Source organism: Sinocyclocheilus rhinocerous, unplaced genomic scaffold (assembly GCF_001515625.1).
Source record: "Sinocyclocheilus rhinocerous isolate Xijiao unplaced genomic scaffold, SAMN03320098_v1.1 scaffold1600, whole genome shotgun sequence".
Classification (NCBI taxonomy): Eukaryota; Metazoa; Chordata; class Actinopteri; order Cypriniformes; family Cyprinidae; genus Sinocyclocheilus; species Sinocyclocheilus rhinocerous.
Genome location: NW_015665129.1, coordinates 2,378,506 through 2,384,523, shown reverse-complemented (window position 1 = coordinate 2,384,523; position 6,018 = coordinate 2,378,506). Strand labels below are relative to the sequence as shown.

The window sequence follows — 6,018 nt, the reverse complement described above, 5'->3', positions numbered from 1 at the left end:
GTAAATTTTAGGGTTTTTCTTTTTTTTAAATAAAATTATGTATGACTCAGTATGTTTCAGGAACTTAAATTCTGAAAGAAGCACTGAACAGTTAATTGGCAGGATAACTGTTTTAGGTTTGACTTTCGAGACAGTTTATGCTTTGGTCAGTTTTCCACAAAGCTAAATGATTGGCAGATTAGAGGAATAGCTACAAAACTGTAGACTCCTTATGTGGCCATTCACAAGGCATAAATATATCTGTATTTTGAGGATGCATTGTCTCACAATCAGCATGTCAGTCAGTAAAACTAATCACATTTCCAGAGACATTCTCACTAAAATCAATACCATAATCATTGTGAATCTTAAAAATAACTTTAAAGTCTAAAGAGCATGTAAGAGATCAAATTAAAGAAACATATTAGGGAAAGAGTATAATATTACATTCACATATTTGGACGCCCCTGTCCCACAGCTGGCTCCAAAAAAAAAAAAAAAAGAGGTAGAAGGGGCTTCAAACCTTGAGCAGGAGACAGAGGAATCACTACCCAGAGGCATCATGCCCATTCAAACTCTTTATGTGCCTTCTCTCAAGATGTTTGAGCCAGATGGATCAACTTCCAAAAGAGAATAAAATAAATATTTTTACATTTAATAATTAAATTCCATGATTTTTGTAGGTACAATTAATAATGCATTAAGTCATTGCCTTTTGGTGAAGCCAACTTATGTAATTTAGCCTATGTGATTTATACAGAACCAATGAGTTTTTGCATGATGGTTGGTGGAAGGAATCCATCCAAAATTTTACAAAATTTTAATTTGTCAACACAACCAAAGAGTTTTAACATTAAATGAGATATATATTATTTATCCATTTACATGTGAGCCATTTGTAAAAAAGACTTTTGTTATTTATAAGCTACAGAAAACTGAATTGACGCAGGGATACCTTACATGATGAACTATAGCAACAGTAAAGGCTCTTGCTTTGGTTCATAGTAGTAGCCTATAATTGCGTCTGAAGCCAAGTAAAAACTTAAGTTAAATGTAATAATTATTATTTCATGTGGGGTTGTGTTTTTCCCACAAAGCCCAAAAACGACATCAAAAAGTACATTCTGCTTTTTTTCATGCATGAAAATGCAGGGCCATCACCAGCAGTCAAGTTCAGTTGTAATTTTGTTTGGTTCATTATAAAAAAATTATATTACATGTATACTATAAAATTAAACCAGTTAACAGTTAACTGAAATAAACCAGGCTTGATGATGACGTATGCAGCCCGCAAACGCGACCTCCGGAGGATTCGAGATCGAGGTCTCTGCAGAGCAAAAGTGGATTCAGCCCCAATAATGAACAAAATTCAAAAGAAATGTAACATTTGGCTGATGAGAGACCTTTCTTTAAACGGGAGAGTTTTATTATCAAAATCTGAAGGTTTATCCAGACTAGTTTACACCGCAATGGAATGTAAAGAGAAATGGAGGATTGTATTAAAAAAACAGTGTTGCGTGAAGAAAGACAAAGAGGAAAAAACAAAAATATTACAGTTGATGTGCATGTCCTGAAGAAAGAAGCAAATCATGAAACATTCATTCAAGAAAAACTTAAAACTTTAACAAACTTTAGAAACACAAATTCTGCAAGTCAAAAAGACAAGGATAATGGATACTACATTTTCTACTGTATCCGATCAGGGAACCCCGTTGATGGAAGTTACAAGACCTCAGGGTGTATGGCTTACACATCATTTAAGGTTAAAAATGATTGGCTGAGCCACAAAGTCATTGTACAACGCACCAGCAAAGAGCACAATGGGCACAATGCAACTTTTGAACAAGAAGGACACTTTCAAACAGTGTGTCCAGATTTGGTCAAACAAATTGAAGAATGGATTTCATTAGGTGTCAAGCCAGATATCATTCTACTGGAAGCCCACAAATGGTCCAGATCTTGCGGACACACTGACTTGAACAACCGTCAGTTCTTTGTCACTCCAAAGGACATTGATGCTTGGTACGCCGAAGCCATTTGGATAAAGATGATGCTGTTAGTTCAGCCAAATTATTGACCAGTCACCTCAAGGACAATGTTGTTTTTTTTCAGCCTTTTTCCCATGAGAAGGAACTCATAATTATCCTTCAGACTCCCAACATGAGAGAGAATCTACACAGACATGGAAAGAACGTTATATTTTTGGATGCCACTCATTGCGTCAACCAGTATAATTTTCCACTTTATACCCTGGCTATAAGAGATGACTATGGCCATGGAGTTCCAGTCGCTTTCATAGTAACAAGCAATGAGAAAGAGGCAACAGTAGAGATAGCTTTACAGCAATTAAGGAGAGTGTGTCCTGCTGCACCAAGGTATGTATATTCTGGCCCCAGATACCAGAGACTGTTTTCTATGTGAATATCTGTTAAACTGTAATTTATTGCTGTGATCAAAGCTGAATTTTCAGCATCATTACTCCAGTCTTCAGTGTCACATGATCGCTAGAAATCATTCTAATATGATGATTTGATGCTCAAGAAACATTTATGATTATTATCAATGTTGAAAACAGTTGTGTACAATTTTTTTCAGGATTCTTTGATGAATAGAAAGCTCAAAACAACATCATTTATTTTAAATAGAATCTTTTGTAAAATTATAAATGTCTTTACTGTCTCTTTTGACCAATTTAATGTATCCTGAAAAAAAAAAAAAACTTACTGACCTCAAAATTTTGAACAGTAGTGTGTAGTGTTACAAAAGCTTTCTTTCAAATGCAGCCCTGGTGATTTAAAAAATCTTACTGATCCCAAACTTTTGAATGGTGGTGTATATGTGTGTTTTCATCCTTCTGGTATGCTATGTTGTTTCCTCTAGGTGCTTCATGGTGGACAAGGATATGTGTGAAATAAATGCCTTGCGGAAAGTCTTCCCACAGTCAGATATCTTGCTGTGCTGGTATCATGTAATGCAAGTATGTACGCACTAAGGATGGGATAAATGCAGAGCACTAATTCCTAGTATGGGTCACCACACTTGGCCACATGTCACGTCACACTTTAAATGGGCAGTGAAAAAAACTAATTTTAATCATTTCAAAATAGAAATAGGTCACTACTTGTATACGTTAAAAGAAACAAGAAATAACAAAGCAAAAAAAAACTGTAAATTACTTTAAAGCATTACATCTATTCTTTGAATAATTTGTAATTATTTGTACTTGATTACAGATGTGAGATTTTTTTTTTAAATTGCTTTTCTTATTTAATTTTTATTTATTTAAGTATTTGTTTTCATTCAGTTTAAATGTTATTGTGTAGTCACAATAACATTGTGTCAACAACTATGTCAAAAGTTGACATAGTTGACTTGTCTGTGCAGTCAAGTCAACTATGTTGCCAGAAATGGTGTCCCCAACTAAGCAAGCCAAAGGCGACAGTGGCAAGGAACCAAAACTCCATCGGCAATAGAAATGGAGAAACCAGGCTCAGTCGGGGGGCCAGCTCTCCTCTGGCCAGATGATAACATTAACATGATGGCCTTATATGTTCTTTGTTCTAAAAATTGCAATAAAAAAAAAAGTGGATTCAGCCTTCCGTCTCACCATCATCTCTTCTTCTTCCTAATGTTTAATGGCGGTTGGAATCCAGAGTAATTGGTGCATTACCGCCACCATCTGCTCCGGAGTGTGGATCAGACAACAGGTTTCACCATCATCTCAACGACGTCTCTCATTGTTCCATGCTTTCCAAACGTGAGCGTCCGCGTACCCCGTGACCTCGTCTCGACCAATCAGAAGCGCCATTGCGCTCACTAGGATATCCACATTTGAGAGCTTTGCTCTGAACAAAAACAAGAGCAGAGAGCCAAACGGAGCAGGCGCGGCGCACCAGCGTCTCATGAAGTCAGCTTGACCGTCTGTGCGCCAGACCGATTTGGGGAACAAATCATAGCTGAGAATCTCGCTATATCGTGGAAAGAGATGATCCTGTCCTCGGGACTGACATAACGGTTAACGGTAATGCGTTTAAACCGAGTATTTTTGTTCCTGTAGGCTTTTTTATTACGTTACCTCGTAAAAAACGCGTTACATAACGTGCGCCGGTGACCTCGTTTCCCACGTTTGTTTACCTATCGAAGTTTTGTAAATGTTTTCCTTGTATTTCTCTATTATGTTCTTTTGAATATCTCATTTTAGTTTTAGAGAACGTAACGTTAGTGGGGAACCTGAATGTATAACGTTACATTAAGTCTAAGTGCAATGTCTCGCCAGTTTCACCTACTTGGGATTGACCTAATTTCTGATCCAGGATGCTGTGGAACACTGATGCGCGCCACTGTAAAAGGTGTTTTAGTGTAAAACAAACGATTCATGCCCTATTTTTTCTATAATGCATTTGTTTTGCTTACTAATAATATATATGTACCAGTCTTTGTGGTCTCTTGACCGGTGTTGTGCCGAATTCTGCACCCCTGCCAGATCATGCACCCCCTCGTTGAAGTCGCTACCTGATTGCCTAATCATAACCCCTCCCCCTAATCCTACTCCTAAACCTACCAATACTAGGGGGTGCATAATCTGGCAGGGTGCAAATTTCGGCACTACTCCGGTCGCAAAGACCCACCCTCCTTAGCAGTGTTGCCAACTGCTTTCAATTGAAAGTAGCTAAAACTGGTAGCTAAATGTCACTAGATGACATCACAATGGCAAATTCACTGATCTATATAAAGATGAACGTAGATCAGTGGGCAAGATGAGAATTTAGATAAGGTTTGTCCAAGAAGTTGCTATATTTGTCCCTAAACTTTTGAAAAAAGTTTCAAAAGGGGCGGGGAAGTCGCTAAATCTAGCTACAAAGTAGCTAAATTGGAACACTGCTCCTTAGTTATTGTTGCCATCTCTGACAAACAATGGCCGTGTCTCAAATGGAAGGCTGCATCCTTCGGAGGTTGCATTTGTAGGCTGCATACATCATAATGAAGATCTTATTTTAGACTATTAACAGTTATAATTTTGACCATTATTCTTAGTTAAGCGTAAATTGCTATAATATGCTAATGGCTCGAGAAGATAATGCTCAGTTAACATTAACTGAAATAAACCAGGCTTGATGACGACAAATATCTAATTATTATAATACTGATTTCTCGCAAGAAATAACATCATAAGTGCAAAAAGTTAGTCAGAAACATACATTTACACACAAACTGACCACCAAACGCAACTTTCAGACGCTATCTTTATTTTTTTTATCCCAACCGTCACGGAATGAAATGCACAGGATTGTGGGATATCAAAGGCAGCGAAGGATACATCCAGGCTGCTTTCCAGTTCACTTTTAGACACGCACTAGCAAATGTCCCTAAGCGCCTTACCCTCGGGGGAAATCCCCGCCACCATTTTAGAGTGCGTTCCACTTCATCAAGTGGAAGAGGGAAGGCAAGTCATGTCACTCGGCGGCCATCTTTGAAACGCCTCTCGGGCATGCAAGTGCAGCTCCTATCACTTTGAATGGGGAAACATCAAATTCTCCAAAACTTTTCACTAAGCTTACGATTAAATGTTATATTTGAAATCACTAATGAAATCTGACAACAGCTGTGTCATAAATGTTGTTTCTTTTGCTCAAATAGCGTTATAAAAAGCTTATTTTTCAGCAAACTGCAACAAAGTGAGAACAAAAAACTCCTCTCCAATCACCAGTGAGCAAAATAGGATTGGAGAGATGGAAAAGGAGAAAAACACAAGAGCTTCAAAGGGGAACTGTAACAGCCACATATTTATAGATTACTAAAATATAGGCTATTCGAACCAAACGTATAGGCTATATATTTTTAGTATTAGTATAGGACTACTTGTTTTTTATTACAGCCCATGATAATTAATACATTACAAAAACATTGTAAAAATTTAAAATGAGGCTAAAAGAAAGTCATCCCACTCCTCTACGTCTACTTCTGTCATCGCTTGGATTACAGCGTCACGCGCCTTCTTTTTGAACGTGATTTTCTCCAATGAGGGGGAGGAGGGGGCGG

General features: G+C 37.6%; 1 pseudogene; it reads left to right on the top strand.

Moving 5' to 3' along the window:
- Positions 1-3,784: 3,784 nt before the first annotated feature.
- LOC107731207 (cryptochrome-1-like) overlaps positions 3,785-6,018 on the top strand; it is a 21,031-nt pseudogene continuing 18,797 nt past the window's right edge.